The sequence below is a fragment of the Coturnix japonica genome, chromosome 14 (genome assembly GCF_001577835.2).
Source record: "Coturnix japonica isolate 7356 chromosome 14, Coturnix japonica 2.1, whole genome shotgun sequence".
Classification (NCBI taxonomy): Eukaryota; Metazoa; Chordata; class Aves; order Galliformes; family Phasianidae; genus Coturnix; species Coturnix japonica.
In genome coordinates, this window is record NC_029529.1 from 9497909 (window position 1) to 9524652 (window position 26744).

The 26744-nt window shown below is 42.9% G+C and overlaps 1 long non-coding RNA gene across 1 annotated transcript in view; it reads right to left on the reverse strand.

Annotated features, from left to right (window-relative positions):
• The window catches only part of LOC107320841, a 161567-nt gene that overhangs the window by 38060 nt on the left and 96763 nt on the right, over positions 1 to 26744 (reverse strand). The window contains exon 3 of the long non-coding RNA XR_004308961.1: positions 5295 to 5422. This is a non-coding gene — a long non-coding RNA (uncharacterized LOC107320841). The remainder of the gene's footprint in view (positions 1 to 5294; positions 5423 to 26744) is intronic.

The following is a 26744-nucleotide window of genomic DNA, read 5'->3' on the forward strand; positions in this document are numbered from 1 at the left end:
ATTTCAAGTAACAACACTCGAGCCAAGTAAAGCATCACTCACGCAGCTTGGAGTGCTGTAGTTTCATTAGGATGCCCATGACATCCAAAATGCTGCTACTGTAAATTTGGTTCAGCTACCGAGATTGCATCTTTTAGTACATTATAAATAAACTTCTTTTGGATACTATTCCAAGAGTCAATGCCACATGCTGGACAAAAAAAGCAATTAGAAGAAAGCTAGGGGAGGGGGAGGATCTCTGATTGTAATATACGCGTTGTAACCCAACAGAGAACCCAGAGCCATAGGGCCAAACTGCAGCTCCTGCAGGGTCTGGAACATTTTGTCTGCTTTATTACCTTTCACTAGCAACAGTGGAACTACAGCCTCAGTTAGAAAAGGTATCCACCTCTAATATAAAGATTCTGTAGTGATGAAAACTATCCCAACCTTCATTAAATTGTTCCTCTGCTTAGGGAGCTTCACTGCTAGCAACTCGAAATATCTGCCTGGAATATACACAAACTGGAATGCTCAAAGTTGAAGTAATTTGGGTTCTGCTATAGATTTCATTGTTCAGAAGAGCCTCTTCTCTTTTCTTGTTCTAGGTACTTCTTCTGTAGTCGGGTTATCATTTATCTTTCTGTTCTAGTGGACCTATTATTACACCTATTGATTTGTTTTCTTTGTAACTTTTAAGTTCATAGTTCTGTTTTGCCATCAATACTGCAATGCTTTAATGAAGCCTACATATATTTGCTAAATGCTTTTCCTACGACAACTAAGCCTAAAACCCATCTAAGTTTAAAGTTCCTTCAAGAAAAACCACTTCCACAAAGACTTTGTTGATTAGCATTAATGACGGTACGCATCTTTTAGTCTCTGTGAAACACATAAATTATGAGTTACTCCCCCATTTTCCCATATTGGTGTCAGCCTGACAAACTCTGTTGTTTCAGCCATCTCTTCTAAACTTTTAAATAAACTGACAAGGAACCAGCCATCTCTCTACTTTCTGGAATCTTCCCTTATTCACGGGTTACTGAAAAATCAATATTAGCTGCCAAAAAAGCTCCTCAGCCAGCTGCTTTGAAATTCCTCAATGCAAATTACCCAGAACTTCTGATTTAAGTATGTCTAACTACAGTAGCTGTTGATTAATATCCTCTTTAGTTACAGTAGGAAAAGAAAGTGCATTACCATCATCATATAACAAATACATCATCCTTTACCCCTGTATAGAACGAGACATCTCTATTGAATTCTATTGCTTTGTTATCATAAAAAAAAAGAAGTGTCTATTGTTTCCATGCTAGAACAGACCAGTGGTCTGTTTCCATTCTTTTTTTCTTTTCCTTTAACTCCAGAAATATTTTGCTAAAACTTTTCACTTTTTCTTTACCTCCTTTTTTTGTTTTGGTCACTTTCCTACAAAGTTCTATTCTCCTTAACTATCAGCTTTGTCTCCTTATCTGTAAGACTTATTTGCCACTTCCTTCCTGCTTGAGAGGTTTCTGATTTACTATGCTGAGCCTATTCTGTTACGTTTCTACACAGATACAGCCTTCTTTCTCCTGCTAAATAACGTTTTTCTTAAGTAGTTCTTACCAAGCTCTCATATTTTCTGCCTTATTTCCCTCCCCTGGTTGATACTGCTCCTGATGTTTTTGGCTTCATAAAGCCAGCCTTCTGAAGGTGCCAGTAAATACTGGCCCGGCTCACATATTTTTTGTACATACAGCCATATTAATCGAATTATTACTGCTTGTGTGTCAAAAACCAGGAGAAGCCTGGTTCTTAGTATAAGAATGTTCCCTTTTGCCAAAGGCAGAAGAAAGATAAACAGAAACCACTCATAAAACTGAATCATTCATTTTTGACACTAAAGCCATCCTTTCCCGTAAAGGTTTCTCTTCTTTCCTACATGAAAGATCTGATGCAGAGTTAGAGCAGGAGAAGTGCCAGCCTCACCATAGGAGTTTTATAGCTCCCTATAGGACAGTGCAGCTTGCTCCAGCTGGGCCCTGCACAGATTCCCCTCCCTCCCCCTACCCCTATGGCTGGGTTCCCTGGCTCTCTTTGAAATGAATACAGGCAGCTGTGAGGTGTATTCTGCCAAGAGAACAGGAGCATTAACCCTCTTCTTATCACCCATCAGATGGGTCTGTAGGGCCTAGGAGGTTATCTCTTCCTTTATACATAAGGATGAAATGTTTATTGAGGAGAGCAGTGAGGCCCTGGCAGTGCTGCCCAGAGAGCTGTGGGAGCCCCATCCCTGGAGGGCATCCCAGCCCTGGGCAGCCTGAGCTGGTGGAAAAGGGTTGGAATGAGAGATCTTTAAAAATCCTTCCAAATAATTCCATGACCGTGCGAACCCTTCAGAACCCATGGGCTCTGCTCCAAAGCTGCCATATACAAGGGGGGTCCCTTCCCATTGAATTCTGTGCTAACAGTGGAGATGAAGTACCAAGCCTGGCTTCTGAGCATGCTGCATTCTGCAGGCTTCTCTGCAGCACTCCTGTTGGGATGCTGCTGGCTGAGAGAATAAGATGCTTCACATATTGGTGTCCTTCTGGAGCAGGTTCAGGCTGCTCGTTGTTTCAGCCAAGGAGGAGAATGAGCTGATATTCCCCACTGCTCCCTCTCCTTAAAGCCCAGCGTTATGTTCTCAGAACAATAACCCTATTTAGTTTGGTTCCCTGAACTAAAATGTCTGCACACTGTTTTCCTCACTTGCACTTGTGTTTGGATCTTTTCTCATAGCTGTCGTAATTGAAAACGGTTAATGTGCAATGGCTTCACTAGGTGGTTAACAGAAGCAATTAGAGCTGAGCTCAATATTTGTTATGCTGCTTTGCAGAGGCCCCAAACTGGCTTACATCTTAACTTCAAATGATTCAGTAGGAAAAAATCTTTCAGAAGCTTTTTCCCAATGTGTCTGCTTTGTCCCTGAACATGCTTGGATTTATGTGTATATTTTCACCTGTCAAATAGCAATGAAACCCAGCAAAGTGCTTTGCTTAGGGAAGAGGAAAGGGAAGAGGAAAGGGAAGAGGAAAGGGAAGAGGAAAGGGAAGAGGAAAGGGAAGAGGAAAGGGAAGAGGAAAGGGAAGAGGAAAGGAGCAGGAAAGGAAGAGGAAAGGGAAGAGGAAAGGGAAGAGGAAAGGGAAGAGGAAAGGGAAGAGGAAAGGGAAGAGGAAAGGGAAGAGGAAAGGGAAGAGGAAAGGGAGTAAGGGTGGAAAGATGAACAGAAAGAAGGAAGGATGGATGGAGCTATAGCAAATTAGTAACTTTCTTCTGCTGAATATGTTATTGCTATTAAAATTTTAAGAGTTTGAAGTGACAGTAAATGTGGTCTTATTTTAGAATGGTTTCCATAATGCTACACAACAGTTGCCAATGGCACTTATGCCTTTTTGTACATACACAGCTATTTAGCTGACAACAGTGTTTAAGCCATTAAACAAGATAATACTGTAACTGCTATGCAATGGTAAAGCTCGCTCCTCAAAGAAATATTTGGTGTTTTAATCTGAAAGTCAACATTTGTTCCATATTCATTTATATTTTCTTTATTAGAAATGTATAATTTAATGTAATATTTAAGGCCCTTAGGGTATATGCTCCGTTACCTATAAAACATTCATGCACATTGAACACTTTCTTTGGTGCCAGTTCTTGGCTTTGTACATCTGCTTTACAATACTGAGTATTCTAACTAACAACATGCCTTAATTGAGTTTAGGTGTTCAAGTCATTTATTTAAATTTAGTACTGTGAATAATTTATTTCAATTTACATTTTAATTATTTTACCCACTTTTTTGGGAGCAACCTCATTTTCTAGCTCCTAAAAAAATAATCGGCATATGTTTACTGCAGCAACATTCACACTTACTAAATTCTCTGAGAAGTTTAGTTCCAAACTGAGAAATGCTAATGAATTATTCATACAGCAGGCATTAGCCAGAATTAAATTAGGATGTCCAGATCCAAAAGAAACCTGACCTTCTAATACCTATCAGTCCCTCAAGCTCCCTGAGGATCTCTCATCTGCTATGGCAAGTTTAGCTATAGCCAAATATGAATATTTCTGCAGTCAACATGGGTTTGCATGTTCCTATTCATCACCTCTAGTCGAACAGTGTGTTGAGACATCACACATGGCGTGGATGTTCTTGTTGCTGGTGTGTCTCTTTGCCCAGGAGTATTTTTAACCCACAGAAAACTTATTATTTTATATATATATGTTTATTTTGCAACTATTGACTAAGTAAATTATTTTCCCCCTGTAATTAATAGAAACTGAAGTTCTGAGATAGGCATTCCATTTCCAGCCCAAGCTGTTTTTATCTGGGGACCTCACAGGGGAGGAAACAGAAAGGTGGGCCTGAAAAACAGAGGAACTAAAAAGAGGTAAAAAGTGCCAAACTGAATGAAATCCTGAGCTCATGGTGCCAAGCCTGTACCATTGCCTACCCAGCAGAGAGGAAATACAAGAACAACTGAAGTCTGAATGCAGCTGTCACATAATGCCCCTTGGTGGCAACTGCCTTTTGGGGTTCAAGGTGTTACCAGGTGAAATACCACCCTCATTTCATAGGCACTTGTTAATGACTGAGATGGCTAAAATAGTTTCATATGCAGAAAAAATGCTTTCAACAAAGGGCAATAGAAACACTCAGTATTAAGTATGCAAGGATTATTTTCTAGCAGTAAAGTCAATTTGTGACATTTTGCCATCAGTCCTGAGCACAGGCAGGCATATCCACATGCACCTGTGCTTCTCCAGTCATCACTTGTTATTTTTCTTATGGTCTTACCCAGGTACGATATTAATATAAGCAAAAACGTATGCATTGGTTTCAATCTGAATGTCTTTGTTCCTTGGATTTCTGTGTATACACATTATTAAGCACTGTCTTTTTTCCTCTTGCGCACCTTCTCACACACACAAATGCACCCTGGGATGTTACAATCTCCCTCGCCTGTTGATCCATAGCTACATAAACATTTCTACAAGTAAATAAATTCCACCACATTTTACTTTAAAATGTAATTTTTTTCCCCCCCAAACCCACTTGTACTGCTAAATATAGCACGCAGCAGCCTGACCGTAAAGGAACACCTTGAGAAAGGAAAATGTAAAGCTGGAAAAGTTATTAAGAAAAAATTTCGCCCTCAGCTACAAGAAACTTGAGACGTATTTTTGTTCGGAATAACAACCGCGGCATTATCCAAAATAAGCAATGGCTGTATTACAAAACCCACCCTACAGTCATCTCTCAATGGCCATTTCTCAGGCCAGATGCTTACCTGCAATGACAGCTTCTCACTCAGTGAGAGGTTCCTATGACACGGATCACGACGCATTCACCTCTGTGTGCAGGCTGGTGGGCTGCAGTGACCATGCAAGGTGCAAAGCTTCCACACGTGTACACCTCCTGTAAGTGAGAGAATTAACATGAATTCTGGAGAACACGACCTCTGTTTTGATTGTCACAAGAAAACGATCTTCCTGAAAGCTAAACAGGTCTTTTTTTCTCTCTGGATCTGGATTAATTCCTGCAAGAAAACATTCCATATTTGAGCAAACGGTTTAAATAAGATACAACAAGGACCTTGGAAAGCAGCATCAACTTTCAGTTGAAAAATAATAACAAAACAAACCCTTACTTCACACAATATATTTATAAAGACTTTTTCTTTAATATAGTGCTGCAAATTTACGTGCACTTTGTGGACAAGCATAAGATCAGCTCTATGCCCCACTGTGATTACTATGCAACACTGCACATAAGCAAGAAATGAACAAGCAGTAGGACTGGGAGTGAGAGATGTGATTGTGAGAACATTCTTTTTTGGCCTCGTTTGACTGTGAAGAGCTTTTAAGGTGCAGATTTATGTGAAAGAGGGACTGGTACGACAGGGATGTCTCTTTATTCGATGGTTCTGAACCCACTCCCTCTCCCCTCCTTGATGCTGGAGGCACTCTGGGTATGCAGGTAGAAGGATTGTGCCATGCTATTCCTCTAAGCCTGCACTGCTAGAAACAGGATATTAAATGCTTCACAATAAAACTGGTTTTGCTTGTTGTTTCAGTAACCTTGTAGCCTTCAGCCCAGCGCTAAAATCTTACAGGAGCTGAGTTCCCAAGCATGAATCAATGATTTGTATCGGACAGAAAGGAGGATATTAAAGATACACCAGAGGAAACAAAGAGAAGCTGACCTTGGAGCAACCAAATGGGTAGAGACCCATCAGTTCAACTTCTAGCCCTCATTACTTGTCCCTTCCCATTGCTGAATTTAATCTTCTTTACATAGCTCACTCCAGCCCTTGCCTGCCCTGGCACACTGGCTTTTTAACGTGATGAGCTTCTACTGAGAAGGAAGCTGAGGCTGGGGAGCGAGATGAAGCAGTTGGGGAAATAATGCTGCCTTTCCATCTGGGCTCCAGAAGGCCCTCGTGGATGAAACTTATCAATTATGTGAAAAGGTTCATCAGCTCTGCCAGAGCTGAGGGAAAATAATTCCCACCTCAGCTACCAGCCCACCCTGCACCCCACACAGCAGCTCACCAGCAGCTGCTTTGCTGCAACAACCCTGGGGACAGGTACAGTGCCTGTGGGCTTGGGCAGGGGAGCAGGGCTGGAGGGAGAGCATGAAGCAGCACCCAGCAGGGGCTGCTGCTGCAGTTTGCAGCTTCCCCTCTGGCCCTGCTGGTGATTCAACCATACCCAATCGTCCTTCATCTCTCCTATTCATTCATTCTTCATCTTTCTACAAAGGAAACCACAGACTTTATTTAAACCTGCAGCACCCAGAGAGCTGCCCCTGCAGAGAGCGTTGCTCCTCATCCTCTGCCTTTCACAAAGCGTTCAAACCCATGGTGTGGCCAGGCAGCTCTTGTTGTACTAGGCATCCCAGTGGGTCTGGACATGGATCCTTGCAATCTATGCACCCATCACCACAACGTCTATTTGGAATGCTAAATTCATTCCTATTATATGCTGAACATCCAGATTAATCTATATTTAATATAAGAATTATTAACGAATGCCAAACACCTTCATTCTCCTGTCCCTAGCAGAAGGCTGGGAGAGAGGCTCTGCTTTCAAATCACTCCACTGAGCTCTCTTACTAAACGCCACAGTTCTCAACCCTATGTTGCATTATTACCATTGTTGTCCTTTAGGGGTTGATGTTAATGATGACTGAAAGGGCTTAATGAGCATGTGCCTGGAATAAAGTCTTTATACACCTTATAACATAATTACTGCCATTTTATTGTAAACTCCACAGGGCCAAGCTCACGGAAGCAGTCAGGGTGCCAGTTTAATATGATACGGTACACTGCTTTACTCAAATAAGGCCTGATCCTATAGAAGTTCACCTTCATTGCCACAATGGACATCCACACCCCTCCTGCAGCTGCAGGTAGGGCTGGAGGTACCGTGCCCAGCCCCTGGGAGAGGTGCCTGAACAGAAGGGTCACAAAATATCTTCTGGGACTGGAAGTGATTTTGTATGGCAAGAGAAATAGGATTTGGGTTCTAAGAGCACAAAGACATCTGATGATCTGTGTTGATAAGTGACTTGTCAACAGCATGTTAAACATTCTTTAAATAGTGCTTAAAGCTTGTAAGCTGTTTTTCCTGCCTTGCTCCCATCCAGCACAGATCAACACTGTTGACCTACTAAGGAAAGATATTCACAAGAGAATGACTTGCAGCATCTTCTGGGATGCAACGTGGCCTCTGCCTTTAACAGCACACAGCAGCAGCAGCAGGGATGGGTTACAGAATGATCTTAAACAGGAATGAACGGCAAACAAAGATCCTACTGAGTCTGCCACGGGGTAAGCTTCTCATTGCATGAGTGTCTGTTGGTTGAGCAAAATGGCTCCATGACTCACAGTAGGAGAATTGCATTTAATACATTTGGGAGGGAAAATTAAAACTTAGAAATGTATTTCTTCATCTTTCAGCAAAACGCTGCCCTGTCTGCCATTGAGGAACAATCCTTTAAGTCTGAAGAATACAGAAGGAACACTAAACAAAATGCTCCTGTAATGGGCTTTGACTATAATGAAACTATTTCCTGGATGAAATAAAAACCTTTGCAAAAATATTTTCAACCAGTGCCAGCTCTTAATTATTATTTATATTGCTGAAATGCTGAAGGATCTCACCGTTCCAGAAACTGGCTCTAAAAGGCTCTGTGCCTTTTTCACTAATAGGCATAGGAAAACTACTTTCAAATATTTATAAAGCATATGCAAGACATATTCATCAGCACCCACAATGAGCAGCGAGTCAGCACAGCTCCGCGCTGCCCATGTGTCAGAGCAGGAGGCTGCAGCTCCCAGTGAGATACCACCTGTCTAAGATGAGCTGTAGCAGAGCAGCCCAAAAACCAAGGGAAGCCAGATCCCAAAGTCCTGCAATGACAGAACTCGGACTTGTTTTTGTTAACGTGAAGTCAACACAGAAGATCAAGGGGAGCTTATGGGAAGTAAGGTGAATGCCTGGCCTATTTGCTGAGAACCACTCAGGCAACGTTCTGTGCGTGCTCAGCTGAACAGCCCAAGCACTGAACTTTGAAGCCAGCTTCTCCACATGTGGTCCTCGTGTATTCAGTGCCAGCAGCAGGAGTTACACCCAGGTATCTCTCTGCAGTCTATAATCACGAGTTCTCTGAGATCATTTCATTAAGCAGGTGCGAGGGAAACGTGCAGTACAATCCAGTATAACACAATCATCATCACATTTTGATTCCCCTGCCCATCACTCTCCATATTTATCTTCAAAGACCTCTTGATGAAACAGCTGCTTAAATTTAATTAAACAACGGCATTATATAAACAAGTTCTTTTGTTTTGTGCGCTGAACAGGGTATTCTTCTTCAAAAGCTATTCTGCCAAAGCTGGCCTTTCTGCCCCCTGACTTGTCTTTACTCCAATTACCACTCCAGTTTAGCTGATTAATTTGTAGCCACTGGCAAACATGCACAGTTGGCAGGACATCATTCCATTTCAGTGACAAGCACTATAAAAAGATCATTATTTTCATTAGCATAAATAACTGCATGTTGATAGAACTCTGGTTTCTGAAAATAGGTTAAAGTCTTAACTGTCTTTATTCATTACCCAGATATAATTGGAAGTAAAATTATCACATAAGTGAACAATACGCTCTCAGTGTATAATGCTTAATGGCTGCACTCAGGCCGGTCACAGCCTGCAATGACTTTTTTTTCCTTGAAATGAAACATTCTGATGCAAATCTCCACATAGACACACTAATGTATGACAAAACCTGATAACATGTAAAGAGATCCAGTGGAAAAAAAGAAACACACGACAAATAAAGATGCTTTCTGCTGCACTGCTTCAACTCTCATAGGGCAAAGGATATTATTTCTCCAGTTGCTGGCCCAGGCTGGATGCCTTGAAAGCTTCCCTGGCCCCAGTTGAATTTTTCTAGCTGCCTGCTGAATTGCATTCCTAACAGATTCTCCCAAACAAGGTTTTCAAGAGTTAATATATTGCATAACAAGGCCCCTTTGAGATTAAAAGCTTGCTTTTCTCCTTCATTCTCTCTTCTCTGCCATGCTGACTCCACAGTCACACCGGCAGTTTCAATGCCAGCCTGGAAATGCAGCACCTGAATCACACCAGTGGCTGCACTGCTTGTGTGTGCAAAGCAACTGCCCTCAGTGGAACCTTGTGCTGTGATGGTACCCCTCACACACCAAGGCAACAGCAGTAATAAAAGCAAGCAGCAATAATAAATACAGTGTTTGGAAGTCAGATGTAGTGAGAGCTTCAGACTCCATTCTGGAGCCTGGCAGCTCATCACATGAACAAATTTATCAAGATACAGGACACAAACATTCAGATGTACTTATGCAACTAGTCTAAAGAGAAAGTCTCAAGCGAGATTCCTGCTATCAGCTCTCATTGAGTATTTGGTTTTGTCTCCCTCAGAAATCTTTGTACAGCATATCTTGATGCTGTAACAGAGCTTTGATTTTGTATAGCAATGGTGCGGGGTGATCTGCAGCAACTATTGAGTCTTGGAGCAACTCACACTTCTGTCACTGAACTGTCTGTGTTCAGGGCTCAGACAACAGCCCTGGAAAACTACCAGGTTGGTTTTCTTACTTCACTGAATACCAATAGCAGCTAGTTGCAGTAAAACAAACTTCTCCTCTGTATTATTTAATGAAACAAAACATCAGAGCAATTGCTACTGCAAGATAGAAAAGCGACAGAAGCTGCCATCAGGAAGCCTTGCCACTGCTTTGAAACGTTGCCCAGAACATTTTTTTTGTCCAGCTTGTATCTCCATACACAAGTCAGAAGATGACTTTGAAAATTAGCTGTTTTATATAACAAAGAGGAGCCAAGGGCAATAAATATGAGAGCAAATGATCTCCTCAGTATTGAATACTGCCCAGAAAAAAACCCATAGGAGTGAAAGGTGCAAGTAAGACCTGGACTCAGCCGCAGCATCCACTGAATCCCCCCAGGTCAGATCCCTGTGAGCAGCCCATCCTGCTGGGCACTGCTTCTGGGGCTGCTCCTGTGGCAGAACAAACCAAAAACCCCTTACAAAATACTGCATAATAGCTGCTGAAATTTTGCAGCCAGAGTGGGATTCTGGGGAGGAGGATGTCTGACAACACTGGCAAGCATCCAGTTTGGGAATAGGTTGATATGAGATGATAAAGCAGACCTTTTTCCTATTGAAACCACATCTTTGAGATGCTTTGCGCTGCAGAACATTATATAGCTCAAAAGTTTTAAAATATATATATTTTAAATGAAACAGAAGGAAATTTAAACCAGATGCCCTGAATTAAACCATACCAGACTATGGTGTCTGCCCCTGGAGACATGGAGGAAGCAGCGTGCTTGCTGGGATCACCTGGGGCTGGCAAGAGCCTCCAGGAGGCTGCTCTGAGGCTGGTGACACAACAGCCAGGTCCCAGCTCCACCCCGGGTACTGGGCAGACGTGGGCACTGAGGGACAGCAGAGGATGTCCTGCCCCTCACCTGCCCCTGTGACTGCAGCAGGAATCCCCATCTCCATCACACCAGGTAACTAAGATGCTCTCACAGTGGCTTCCCCATCCCTGCAGCCAGCAGAGGCTCTTCTCAGACACAAACAAAGGAACCCATTGCTGTGCTCCATGAAGCACGAAGAAGTCCAGTTGATCTCTGTATCTGGGAAATGCCTCTAAGCAACAGGGGCTTAGTAAGCTCTGGTGTTTACCGAAGATAGCATGAGCCAGAACAGCAGCAAACTGTGGTTACTTATCCAGGGAATGTAGAAGAAGTTAAGGATTATTTGCAGCAAACTATCTGAAGAGAGGAGCAATTTTTATTTTTACTTTTTAAAGACACTGCAAAGCATCCTTTGGGGGCAGGGGTGTCATTGTACATATGTACATATCAATTTGGATTTAACTCCTTAGGGTGCTGCTGAGTCAGTTGCATTACATAAACAGGACTAAAGGCACCGGTAAGTTGACAGGAGTCAGGCAGTAAAGCAGAGTAAGAACTTGCCTGTTGTTTTTAAGAGAGCAAACTGGAAAGCCAAGTATTTAAGCTGTGGTGCAACTGCTGGCAAAGCACAGCATTTTGAAATGACAAAAAAAGGAGACAGTCTCAAGGAATGATTTCTGCTTGCCCCAACTGCACACTCACCAGGCTGAGGTCCCACTGGGCTCAGTCACAGGGACACAGGAGAGAAGCTATGTGCAGAGCAAGGACTGCGGGTTAAGCCAGAAGGTGCTGCCTGCCAACTTAGCAATAAATGTGCTTTGACACCATTTAGAGAAGTGCTGCTTTCGCTGTGGCAGCAAACTTGCAAACAACAACTTGCCTGAACATAATGAAATAAAAAGACTCCTTATTTTAGACTGGCAGCCACTACTGAGTTCTGGTAAACATGAAAATTCATTCACCTGAATTATGAGTCAGAAATGGTTTTGCAATATCAATTACGGTTATGAGGAAAAAAAGAAAAGAGACTGGAATAGTTTTTTTTTTGTTAATGAAATACAAAAAGCATTATATTCAACAACATTTGCTTGGAATAGAGCCTGCAGTGCCTTTCTCCATTTGCTGACCGACCAATGTGCCCTCCAAAGCACCTGCTTCAATCATAGAATCATTTAGATCAGAAAAGATCTTTATGCTCATGAAGTCAAAACTGACCTAAAGCTAACATGATCAGTCAGGGTAGTTAGCAGCTGCTTTGTTTTCAGAAAGTTTATGGCTAATTGCAGATAGGGCTGCGTGCTTTGTGCTAAAACACAGAGCTCTTTTTCCTTTGTAAGACTACTGTTACGCTACCATTACCATAGCAGCTGTGCCAGAAAGCAACACTTTTTACCTTGCGAGAGTCAGTGCTGAGGACTCATCCCACACTATTCCTTTGCTGAGCAGAAAATGCTTGTGCTTGCACTTTCTTCAGCTGTTGCTACTCTGGCTGCCAACATGGCTAAACTCACAATGGATCTGACTCACTGCTGCAAGATGGCTTGCTTGGAGCAAAAGCTTCCAAATGCTGTAAGAGGCATCCACGCTGTTCTCTAAGTATTGCTCTACTGGCTGCCCTCCACTAGCCCTATCTGGCTAATGTAATATTGCAGAAACAAAGCTGTACAGATAAAAAAATGCAGTGTGCATGGGTTGGTATTGTAGTAACACCGATTAGGGAGAACACTTTATGTAATGCAGGTGATCCGGGGTATCTTTTATTCTTGTGTCCATTTCCCCATATGTAATGCAGCAGATTTAAACATGTTTTACTCCTTTGAGCATGGATTTCTGGGCTGAGAGATCACAATGAAGTTTTATAGCCCTTTCTTATGAAGTGTGGCATTTCTGACATTATTTGATGTGCAAGAGCAACTGCATTAGTGAAAGGCTACGCTTGAATAGTTATCACTTTAAGCCCATGCCCTGGGAGTATTGTATTCAGTTCCCTCATTATTTCCAGCCCTGCAGGTTATACCAAGAGTTGCTATTAGTACATTACAATCGTAAAATGAAGGTAGTCACTTTCTATAAGGGTCAAGTTTGCTCCTAGAATCTGGCAAACTTCATTTTGCAGCTCAGAAGGACCGGCAGTGCCACATTCCAAGCCAATCCACTGCCCAGCTGCTTTGTGTGCAGCTCTGTGTTTTGAGTTCAAGACTTAAGCGGAAAGCACTAAAATATTTAACAAAATCTAACACTACAGTATCTGTATGATACATCCACGAGCCTCTGTGCCTTGCACAATCTCCTACATCATTCATCAAACGCTCACTCCATGGTATCTGAACAACATTTGTGTCAGAGCCACAGTTACTGAGGAACAACACTGAAGATCAGTTTCCACATAGGTAGCACCTCATGTTGGCCCCCTTCCTGCTCCCCCACTTTCCCCTCTCTCTGGGTCTGCCAGCCCTGCAGGTTTTCGAAGGGACTGCCTGAGTACAAAAGGCTACAAGCAGTCATACCCATAGAACACACCAGTGCTGCCACTGACTGCTAAAAGAGCACAAGTCTCAAAAGCTGCAATTAATCACACAGAGAGCAGATGGGATTGTGTGAACCGTGAGTGCTCTAGCTCCCATCCAGAACAGAAAATTCAGAGGACAAAAATGTCCAGGCAGTCCTAAAGGAGAGGATACAGCTCTCATTGCTGCAGAGAAGGCGAAAGAATAATAATAGTAATAAAAAAAGAACCACTGGAAGTACAAAATGTTTTTCAGGAGAAAAATTTCCTTGACCTCGATAGCCTGGGTGTTACAACAAGCAAATTGTACCTCCAGAGGACGTACAAAATTAAAACGAAAGGAACAAGGAGCACTGTCCTCATTTGAGCCACACGCTCACCTGTAGAGCTTTGCTGATGTGCTGCAGCAAACACACGCCATGCTCCCACACGTCTTTGCTTTGCCAGTTATCCTTTGGAAACACAGTGAGATCAGTTTTGCTAAATCAGTATTTAACTGAGGTGACTCAGTACTGAACAACATTAATCAGTGAAATTAAATACAACATCTTAGGATCTTTATGCATCTTGTTGATGGTGCTTTCAGAGGAAAGAGCGATGTGGACAAGAAGCAAATCCAAACATTGAAGCCTGGGCTTTCAGAGTGTCACCTTTCCCTCTAAACAAGGCCTGAGCATTTTTTTTTCATGATCTTAAATGACAGCAGAGGTTCAATAATACACACAAGAGAACCTAAGTGTATTTGTTAATGCCTTCTGAGAAAATATCTACCTGCAAGAAATCTTCGCTCTGCAGCATTAACTCCTAATGAAACAACAATCTTTCTTTTTCGGACCCTGCCTTCTCCAGCAAACAAATTATAGAAGTAGATTTTCTTAAAAAGAAAACTCCAGAATGATTCCTACGCTTTTTCTGAGACAAAGATAAAAAAAAATATATATGTGGTAGGTGTTAACCGCACCACTGAAAGTATTTAAACGCTGTGCTGTAGGCACATAAATAGAAGATCAGGTTTATGTATTTAATGCTATATCCATATTTATTTATAGATGCATTTCTAAAGTGTATATAGAGGCTATAAATATGTCTAGTAGACACAGAAATAGTCAGTGAAGATACCTGATTTTTGCAGCTTGTATTTTTTGGGTTTGGTAAAGCTTATTATTCAGAGCATAGCCAGAGTGACTTCAAAAGGTTACAGAAAGACTTCTGGTTTCGATCACTCGCTAAGCTACTGCTGTAATGGCCAAACAGGTCAAAAGGTTATTAACCACGGTGGCCTATGGACATCTATCATCTGCTGGTGTGCTTGTAGCTATCTGTAATACATATTGTTTATGCTGAGTATATTTATACCTCTTAGGACTCTGGTATTAACCTCAGGATCACACATGCATATGTAACCTTGATATGAAATACAAGCCCTTCACTGCGGGCTATAAAGCCCAAGTTTCAGGCAAGCCGCTCTTCAAAGGCCAAGAATCCCCAAACTGGAGCATATATTAAGATTGGTACTAACAGCACCAGAAGCAGAAATGAATGGAGCATTCACGCTTTAAATATGACTTCAGTTGAACTAATTGACTCATGGTGCCAGAAGAGCTAAAACAGCATTGGGTTCTGCCCCCGCTAACGCGTGCGTAGGAGAAGAGAAGCCCAGAACAGCAACACTACATAACGACCTAGGAGCAGTAAAATGATGTATGAGCACTCTTCTCGTTTTCACAAGGCAGCGGTGGAACACTAACTTGTTTCCATGGCAACTCTGAAAAAGAATTACAGGTTTAAAATTGACTGAATGGTAGCCCCATGAAAAAGTAAAGGGCAGACCATATCTTTCTAAAATATAATTTAGTACTAAGTCACCTGAACAGTATTAGCTAAAAGGATTTCAGCAGTAGACTTGGGAAGTGACCCATTTGGGATATGGAGTGTTAGGCTTTTCTAATGGTGTGCTTAAGATCTGAAGGGCCTGGCGGACACACTGTAGTATACAGCATAAAAGGAAAGGAAAAAATACCACCTTCCTGCCTGAAATCTCTTATCAGAAAAACAAGAAATTATTGAGGTGAAGGGGAGGGGAAAATGCCTGAAAGATAACTGGCACTTCTGTAAAGGAACGCAGTAAAACACACGTCCATTTCCTACTACAGAAATGTACGTGGTGGAAATTAAACGATCCTCAGGGTGAATAGAGAGAAGATTCTATATTTAGACTGGAAACATGCAATAGAACCCAGTTGTTAGAACAGGTCAGTTCTTGCCAATAGTATCACATGCTATTCTGCCCTAGGAAGGCTGCTTGTGCCCAGTCCTGAAGTCCCTGACCATTTCAGAAAGGTTTTCATCAGTAAGAATGCCCATTAACTCCAGCAAGAGTTGAGGGAAATGGTTGGTATTTGGCCATTTATGTGAAGTTCTCTGAAATCTGAGTGCTAATAAGAAAAGAAAGGAGAGGTAATTTGCATGTACAAGACGGTGTTCACTTGAATGACAACAGTTATAAGGAAGAATCAAATTGATTTTGGGAACACAACCGGGAAAGCAGAAATTGAAGTTTACTGGCAGAGTTTCCATCACAACCAAGAAAAAAAATATCTGCAAAATCCTGCGAGCATTGGTTTTAGACTTAGCACTAACCCCAGATTCGGAACATGTAGCCTTATCTGCTTTGAAAGGCAGATCTGCTGTTATAAACTGACAAAATTGACAACTGCACAGTTGAGGATTTGGTAAAGCAAATTTCATTGCATATTACCTAGAAATACATTCAATACACTTAGGAGACCAGTGTAATAGAACGAAAATAAACTTCTGCTCAGCAGGGGGGCCTCGTTCAGCTCCTCCTGGGATCAGACATTCCTGTATGAGTGGTGCTGAGATACTGGTGCCCTGCTCTCTTTCAGTGACTCACAAAAAGCAGCCGTCTGTAAAACCCACTGAAAAGCCTTGTTTAAAAAATAAATACAAGCAGTGCCCTCAGCTCCTGGAAATGGCCACAAGAAGGAATTATTCCTGTGTTTGGGTGAACAAGGGACTCAATCTACAGCCAGCTTCCCCCTCACTCCTCCCCCAACAGAAAAGGCACAGATACCATTTTGAGACTTAGCGAAACAGGTGTCCTGACTCTCAGGAACGATCAACACTCTTAATCCTTTAGGCTGAGATTTTCAGAAGAAACAAGCAAGAAAACTTCCAAGATAGAGAAATGCATTCTCAGGCACCTTGGCCATTTCAAGGCTGTGCCTATGGGTGCACTGCTGGCACCCGACTGCAGAGGAGCTGGGTCCCTATGTGGGCTCCCTTTGCCCTCTTCTGGGAACGCTCACTTAAAACATCACATTAAGGTATAGGTTGAAACAAATCACAAGTGTGCTTAATAACGTATAAAATAGCTTAGTAAAATTGTCATGAAAATTTAAAAGCTTGGGCAAAAAACCTACACCTCTGCCATTTATACCGATGACAATGATAATGAAAAAAATAATGATGTTTTAACTCACCCATCAAAAAAATTTATTCACCCTGAGAGAGCAGAACTATGCAAAGCTGGTAGAAAGATATACTTACCCTGAATTTATAAACTGCTCCTCAGATAAAGAAATACAGGATGAGGAGTTGCCTCATTTGCATTCACTCAATCACCTTTAGCCATTCTGTAGCCAAGTGAATGCATATTCTTTGAAGTCAGAGCTTTCAAATAAGAAGCCCTAAAACTCGGCCTACTTCTCCTATGTCCATACTCCGAGGCAGTGATGGTTCCCTGCCTGCAGGAACACTCAGAGCAAACCTACAGCATCACTGGGAAGCACAAAGCAGACTCTTGCTCACTGAATGTGGTCTACCAAATGCTCCAGCTGCCAGGAAAGGGCTCAGAACCATGTCCTGCCTTACTGAAAGCCACGCAACAACCTCCTTGCTTATTATTAAAAGGTGTACTATTGATCCTTATTTCAGTAACTTCATGGCAGATGAAAGAGATTATGAAAAAAGAAGAAATTAGGTTACTATTATTAAACTGAACAGGTAATTACAATGCACCTGGTTTGTGTTGATCGCTGTTCAGAGATATTCCACATCCCGAGTTAGAGCTCTGCTATCTATTAGGTAGAAAAAGAAGGAAAACAAGAGAGATAGATGAAAATGAACCAGTTCTTCCAGAGCACCTTCCAGGATTAGCCCCCTGACCTCACCAGGTGTGCTTTAATGTAACTAGATACAGTTTAAAATAAATAGCTACACTTATTTAGCCTTAGTCACAACAGACCTAAACTCCAGCATTTTATTCCTACACGAAGTGATATGGCTAACTTATGCAATTTGCCATGGCAAAGAACAAGAATCCCACCAGCAAACTGCTCCTTGCAGCGCCCAGCAGCAGACCTTGTAAATGACTATGATTGAATCTATTCTAAATTAATTTGGAAGCGTGTGGGATTTTAAGGCAGAAGAACTCATCACGGTGCAGTTAATGGGCCCTGCCCTTGCAGCCTCGTGCCCCGCCAGCCCCACTAAGCAGCTGTCCCAGCCAGGGGAGAGGGGAAGTTGAGGAGGCAAGCAGAAAGGTCTGACAAGAATTTAAATGAAGTAAAATAGCCAAATTCTCTGCTCCATTGACTGCAGTGGGGTTAGGTCTGCAGAGAGCCTGAACCAACCGCCATAACGAATACAAATACAAGAACAAGCTCAATAAATGCGGCATTTCCATCGTGCCCATCTCTCTAAACTCCTGCTTCTGGCTCTGCAAGCAGCTGTGGGGAGACCTGCAAAATCTCTCTGCTGTTGCCTTTGCCTGCATTTTGGACAACAGAGCTTAGGTGTCCTTTAGCCCTGACAGAATTGAGGGCTGAGGTGGCTAATGTGGGTGCAAGGCATCCTTCTCTCCTGCTCAGCTCCTGGCTGCAGGCATGAGCCCTGCTCACAGTGTGCAGAGCTGGGGAGAGGGCTTCAATTACAAAGTGATCAGTGCAAATCCAGAGCTCCTGCCAGGGTGCGACAGGCACTGTAATGCTGAGCCAAGCAGGGAGGGATATGGGGGAATTTTCATGCCAGAGAAAGAGGTGTGAGTGGTCTCCTGTGAGTGCTGGGGATGCTCAATCTGCCCTCAAGGGGTTTGAGATGCTTTATGTGCTTCTGGCTTGGGCTCCTGGAATGATCTGCCCAGCAGAGCCCTTAAAGCAGCAAATGGATGACAAAGCAGGAATCCAAGGTAAATTTTCAGAGCTGATGAGTGAAAAAGAACTCACATCTTTATGTACTGGCTGAGCATGTTTAGGAGACATTCGCTGGGGTGCAATAAGCACTGCTCCACATTATGTCACTTTTAGGAGTGAAACCTTCACAATCCTTGACAACTGCTGCATACAGAAAAACACAGTTTGAAAAGTTTCCACACCTGATGTGTCCAGAAGACCAGTGCTGCTCAGTTAACTCATCCCTCAGGGGCTTTGGGCACAACACAGCAGCTGCATGCAGGGGACCCCACAGCCCCCTGCCCTCCTGCACCAGCTGCCCCAGCCTGGTTTGCTTGGGACCTTCATTTGCTGGCTCTGCAGTGCTGACAAATCTGAGCAGTTAAAACACAGGGAGCCCGTTGAGCTCTGATTCAGGGACCAAAATCAATTAAATATTCCAACATTCTTAATTTTAAGGAGCAGCTCATCCTGCACTAATTAGTGCAAATGCTGGGGGGATAAAGGAGAGAAAGAGCAGGCTAAACACTACAGTGACAGATGCATTTTATAGGTTTTAATGATTAATTCTGAAGCACAATCACCTTTTCAAATACTTATTACCAGCTACGCTTCAAAGAAACATCCATTTTCAGGGTTATACTCATCAGAGGTCAGATCCAAAACCTAATGAAGATAATAGAAAGACTTAAATGCCTTTGATGAGGGACATAATAGATAAGCTGAGAAATAAATCTAATTAAATTCCTAGTCATGTTGATATGTATCTGTGAATATAGGTTTGGAAACACTCTGTGAGGGGCACATAAAACCATTTTGAACCTACATGTCATCTCTGATTGCTGATGAGCCATCGGTTAACCCCTTGTGTAGAATAAAGGAAGACTTTCAAATGGCAGTTGATGACTTTGGCTCCTGTCCTCTCCTCAGGCTGTTCCAGCAGCCAGTGTAGCAGAGGGTGCTGAACACCCACCTACAGCTATTTCTGAAGATTTTAGCCATATTAGAACAATCTATGAAGTTTCTTAGCTCTGCTTCATGTGAGGAGCTTGCAGATGATGGTAAAAAAAATTATATTAAAGCAAAAAAACCCACCCTCAACCATTAGAATCCTTACAACAGTTGCTCTGTAAAATCTACTGATGTAACAGATTTTAGAGCAGAGATCTGGATCTCATTCTGTCCAGCCCAGATATCATCTTTATTCTCTGCCTTCCCAGTAGTCTGTAGGATTTTTACATGCAATACTAAAAAAAGCAATGAAAATGTCCAGGTATACAAATTATATATATATATATATACAGGTGAAGTCTTACTCGTTGGGTATCTCAATCACCACTAGATCTGTGTATCAGAGCAGTTAAATAAATAATAATTTAACAAGAACTTCAACGTAAGTAATACAAATTTAGTTCCTTGAATTCCATTCTTTATTAATAGGAATTCTTAGATGGGGTGAGACTCCAAATCCACTTATTCCGGTTTGCTGTCTCTGAGGACAGCAAGCAATAGATGAATAGAAGAGAGTGAGAGCTGGAGGTCATGAGAATAACATGCCATCTCATAACTCTGCTTGTGGTTTCCAGCAACCAAAGACTGAAGCCAGCTCTGAGCACAGCTGCCATCCCCCAGCCACAAACTATCACAGCACAAAGACAGCACCTTTCCAAGGTGCACATTCCACATCCAGAGCCTGTCTTGTTTTCTGGGTGGCAGCTGGACCCAAAACCACCTTTGGCAAACACGACACAACATACATAAGCCGGTCTTTCCTCCAATTTAATCTGCAGTGATAATTAATGAATCTGACAAGCACCAGACGTTCTCTCTTTGCACTGCCTTTGAATGATTTGCAACACAGAGGGTGCATCACTGCCTGAACACCTTGCCTACCACCGTGGTGAATATTTATACACATTTGTCACCATGAGCTAGCAAGATCTTGCAGTAATCATTAATCTGCTATCTACTGTTTAATTGCTCTTATCTGCTGCTGCAGAGAAAAGGAGCAGTTCATTAGGCAGAAGCAGTTCACTGGCACTGCATCTCCTCTACCTCTGGCCTGGGGCTGGAGGAAATCTGATTTCACTCCCACCCTTCTATGATTGTAGGATCGGTTGAAGGATTGTAGGATCGGCGACCTGCAGATCCCTTGTCTTGCAAATCCAGTGGATTCTGGGGTGCCCTGTGTGTTGTCCCCAGCACAGTGCTGCAGACTGCGCTAGCTCCCTGCTGATGTGCTGCACAGCACTGTGCCAACAGCCCTGCATCCCACGCTGCCCAGGTCCAGCCATGCCTACAACCTTCTCCCCACAGTACTCTATGCGTCACCCCAGCTCTGCCTTCCCCAAGGACTTGGTTTGTGGCAGAACACAAAACATGAGGAGCTATTTAATGCAACCAACTGCCAGCACTCGTTCCTCATGTGAAGAATGTGAAGTATGTGCCTGCCAAAAATAACAATACCATATACACAGATACAACTTTGCCATCAGATAGGAAAAACCCAGCAGCTTCCCGGTGAGAAATGTGAACACAGTTCTTCTGAAGCAGAAGGAGCAGGGAAACGTAATATCTACATAACTGAGTTTTCTCTGCCGTGTGCTCCAAATGACACGTTTTGCTCAGAGGCCCTTAGGCGCAAAGAATCAGCGTAGCTGGGACGTGTAAAATAATATGTTTAGTTTTGGGGTAATAATACCTCTTTCCAATGAGAACTGCCTATTGCTGCAAGCTTCAAAGAAGCAGTCAGTGCACTTTTTAAAGCCCAAATAGGCATTTTACGACGCAAAGGATAAATCTGTTAGTAAAGATACTCGTAAGTCAAGTAAATACAGATGTTCTCTTACATGAAGAGTTACATATTAGAAATGGGGGTGGGAGGTGGGGGCAAAAAAGGCACTGCTGTGGCAGCAGCACTTCAGGCAGAGGTACAACTGCTGTACACAGAGCTGTGTGTCATGGGGCACAGGATGGCACCTGATGGGAGAGAACGAAAGCTGCCTCGTTCCTACCTGTAGGGCACTGCTAATAGTCTCACATGGCTGGATAAGGCCTGCTGACAATACACAGAGATAGACAGCACTGCTGTAGCCTTTGAAAGCCAGAAAGGAGAAAGGAACTCACATGCCCCTCGTTTATATGGGGAAAACAAGAAACAAAACACTTCTGCTTTCTGAAAATATGTCTTCAGACTTCCAGGTCACAAGTCAGACTGATGCATCATTATGGGTGAGAAAGAAAAGGCTCCCAAAACTCACATTAGAAGGACTGAACCCTGCTGCTTCAAGGGGAGTGACACAAAGAAAGCTGTAGGAAATGCCTTCCCCTGCTCCCTGCAGCCTCCCCTGGGGCTGTCAGGAATCTGCTGCAGCACCCGGAGCACCTCCTGCCCTCCTCCTCCTCTCAGCCGCAGCTCAGAGCTGCTCACACCTCTTCCCTCACTGCTGCCCTGCTTTGACCTTTCTGAAATCCGCTTCCCAGCAGCGATGAGGGGTTCAGCTGTGCTATAGTGGTGTCTGGAGCTGAGGCAGCACCCCCTGCCCAGCTGCCAGCACTGGGCACACAGTGAAGAGTCTGCCATTCATCTGTCCCATAGTGCCCAATCTTTAATTGCATCTGTGTGTTAAGTGCAGAGCCACATGCAGACAGCACAATTTCATTTTTCTACCCAAATGAAGGCCCTCTGCCTACAGCTGACATCAAAGCATTTCCCGGCTGCTACTTGACCAGATCCTAACTTCCTACGAGTCACATCTAAGTTAAACCTGGGTGATTTGCTGAAATACTGAAACAACTGCCTGAAGGAACAGAGAGGGGATTGTTTCTCCTGCACTATGCTCAATCTGCTTAATCTGTTCAAGTGCCCAACAGTTCAATGGCCGCCCACCCTCCTCTCCCACAAAGCCCTCCCTGCAGCTCTCACACAAACACCACCTCTCTGCTGCCAGCCAGCTTTGCAGGAAAGGCAGCGTTATCCAACACAGCACATAAGGGATTTAAGTTGGATTGCAGTGGCATGATAAAGCATATCATTATAATTACAGAAATAGGCTTATCCTGAAGATTTTCCCTCCATAAAACCAGCAGCCAAGGGAGCAGTGCTCCCATGAAGGTGCAGCTCCTGGATCAGGCCTGCTGCTCCTTGGCATAGCAGCCACTTCTCCTCCTGGTCCCTACAAAGCAGTAATGCCTGCTGTTCTGCTGGGGAGCTGGAGGTAGCCAGGCCAGATCTCGCACTTTGTTTGCAGAGGAGGTTCTGAGGAATAAGGCTTTAGTGCTTATGAGTTCAGAATTAGTGCGTCTGTAACAGAATGAGTTGTGAGACCACGGCGCTTGTTCCTCCAGAACAACTCCAGAAAAATTAAATAAACAGGAGGCAGAAATAAAAAGAAGCTGTGGATTTAAGTGAGCCTTAGATGTGTGCTATCCCCATACTTTTCTGCAGTGCTTGTGCTTTGAAAGCCATTCAGCAGTGCTCAGCCTGCAGTAGCGGGCAGGTGAGGAGACTTCAAACCCCACTTGCAAGCAGTGCTCCCAGCTGCTCTGATGTGCTGACGCTTCAAAAGCAAAAGATGAGATAACAACAACTCACTTCCATCAGGAAGCAATTCGCTTCACATGGTTTTGAATTGTGTCTACAACAAAGAAATCGCATCACAAAGCAGCTTTAAGGAGAATGAGCAACAGAGGAGGTGGAAAAATAACAAAACTCAGTGATCCAGCACAACTTTCTCATACACGCTTTTCCAGGGAGGAGCACAGGTAACAAATTACCATAACTTTGAACTTGAGGAATCTTATAAATATTTACTGGTTACAATTCTTGCTAGCAAGCAAGTGGTAGTTAAAACCCCCAATTCCACTTTATTCATTTGCTCAGCATCCTCTCAACTGAACAGACTCCTACTGGGCTGTATTTCCTGTCTGTAACTTCTACCCAAAGATAATCATTTGGGAAGAGTTCTTGAGATATGGACGGAAAGGAAATAATATATATTTCCTGTATGCTGTGATTGAAATGTTGTATTTACATAAGTCAAAACCAGCTCAACCTACACAAATTTTAACTTGGCTTGATTTCTTGCTCTTATTCAGAAAGGAAAACAAAACACATCTTGACAGCCTGCTCAATGGCTTTTGAGTCAGAATAGAAATGGTTAGATTTGGCACACACCCACTGCAATATTTTCTTATGGGGTTTTGTAACACGATGGAAAACATAACAAAACAGCAGGGTAGCAAGGTCTTAAGCTACAGAAAACAAGGATCTGCTTAGATACAATAGCAGGAAGCAGAGAAATAAAAGAAAGAATCTACTCGCCTTTAGAAGACCTCATATATGCAGCCATTTCCAGAGAGTCGCCCAAACCTCTACTGCCAACCCTTAAATGAGGTCTGGGAAGGGGTGGATCCTGGCTCCAGCCCTTCTGGTCACTCAGTGCACTGCTTGCACCTGAGCTCCCCTGGGTTGGCCCTGCCTTCCCACCAGGTGTTCAATCACCCCTTCAAGGCCATGACTTAACATTTCCACCACAGGTTTGCACAAAGCTCTTGACAAGAGCATTTTAGCTTGCACAGATCTAGCAGTCCTGGCTGAGGGTGACTGACTGCGCTAAAGGATATTCAGCTAGTTTGCACTCAGAAAAAACATTAATACTTATTATAGTTTATTCTTCAGTATTGGTTAAATGCTCCACAGGCATCTGGCTCCACAATGGGATGGCATCTTTACTTCAAAAGCATCACTAACAGCCTAGCTGTCTTCATTGGGACAACTGACAATAAGACGCTGCTCAGCTTGACTCAATCATTGTGACCTAGTGAGTGCCCTAACCCAAACTTCTTAAGATGTTAAAAACAGATACATGGAGGAATGTGGCAAATAAGACAGGGAACAGAGACAGATAGAGAAAATACAGGACACTTGAATGACATCGCTTCCTGCACAACCATTTAAAAGCAGCTAACTACTTTTCAAAACGTACTTTGGTATCCAGGCCCAGGAACACATTTTCTGCTTACAGAAAAGAGCATCCTTTGCACTCAGCTTTTTTAATTTTAGGCCTTGACTTCTCAGTTCCCTTTCCTGTTTTCCACTTTACATCTGAGATGCAATAATATGTATTCCCATGGAAGTGGTGTTCCCTTCCCCTCTTGACTGTTAGAGGAGTTACCCTACAAATAAGAGATGCTATCTTGATCCTCTCTCCCTGACACTGCAATGAGATTGGAAATGGAACTATACTCTATTGCAGAGCAGCTGAAATCTGGTCCTGGTGAAGTGAAAAGAAAAAAGAAACACCTCTGTGGGTTTTGATAGACTGGTGAGCAAATGACACTGAGAAGACACAGTTTAGTTATCTCTGCAGACTTCCTTCAGGAGACCAGTCCATTGCACAGCATGTGCATATGTTTATCTGTGCACCAAAAAGCTTGTCCAATCTTGCCAGGTATACCAGTTGGCCTCATGAAAGATGACACTGCTACTTACAAACCCTGTCCTATTCATTTCCTTAAGATCATTAAATCTGCAGCAAGGTAATAATTGGTTATCAGTAGGAGCTAAGGGTGGACACTGAGATAACACTCAAAGCAGGGGTTAAAGAACCATATTGTTGCTGGCAGTGGGCAGACTGTACAATCAAAATCCTATCTTGCTTGAGAGATCTTGAAAAGAGAAGAAGCCCATCACATAGCTGGTAAAGAAAATATCAGATTGATGCTGAAATGAATGAAATGATACCGAGCTACAGCCACTGAAATGTGCCACATTTGTCCTTGGAGAGAGTTAACCTTTACCACCTTGTTGCCTTCCTGCTCCCAGAACTTATTCTGCAAATAAGATCTTGCTGAGGTTTGTAAAGCAATTGGGGTCTGTGTGAGAAAGTTTGAGTGCCCTCGCTGCGGTGGTTGGGGTACTCAGAGAACGCAGGATTGGTCCTGGGACTGCAGTTAGTGCAACTCTATCTACTTGGTTTTCTGTTTCCCACACCACGCTCTGCAGGTTTTGCTTTTGCTGGCAGAAGTTGTTTTCTCAGTGTCAAAAAATGAGCCAAAGTCTACAGTGTAAAATGATTTTTTTCACCTCTCTCACCTTTCCATGGCAATTGGCAGGATTTGCAGGCTTCACATTACGTGTCAAGCTGCTTCCACAGGCTCCAAACTCCCAGACTCTTAAAAATCAATGAGCTATACACAGCGAAAGCTCAGGAATTTCTTGCTTCATCATGTACCATACAGCATATAACAACGTTTTATAAGAAATAAAACCCATGTATACACAAACCTACCCAGAATTACAGCTTCTTGATGTTTTGTAGGGCTGAAATTTTGGGGAACTTCACAAAATATCCACCTATGTTAGGGCCAGATCTCATCAGCACAGAGGTTATAGGTTGGGAGCTGTCCTCTATGTGTGAGTGGAAATGAAGAGATTTGATAGGAGCATGATAACAGCTTTATGGTTCAGGGATTGCTTTGACCAACACTGAAAAGTCAACCTCAACTTCCAGTCCCAGGGAGGAGTCCATCATGGTAAGCTGTACCAATCTAAAAAAAAACCCTAAAATTATCTGAAGTTAATGCCAATCCTGAATGTTGTAGTGGAAAATAGTAAACAAGCTCTACTCACATGCCTGTACAGCAACACCAAGGCTCACAGAGACCTAAATCTTAGGGGAACTGGGGTAGGGGAGGTACAGGCAGGTGCTCTCCTGCCAGCGGTGTCTGTACCCCACCAAGGAAGGAAATGGAGGCATCCCAGCTACCTCTATCTTCCAATATACTGGGAAGGGGCAGGATAACAAGCAATAACAAGCATGCTAGTGATCTAAAGGGAAAAAAAAAACAAAAAAAAAACCAAACAAAAAACTACTACAGCACTTGGCTGGAAAACCTGACCTACCTTCAAACATTTCAAGAGAAATTGTTTTTCGTCTGTTGGTGGAGCAGTGAATCACCATTTATTTACACACAGGAAACAGCACCTTATAGTAAATGGGTGGATGTAGAAACTAATTTGAAAGTGTCATTTTGCAAAATGTACCAGTAACA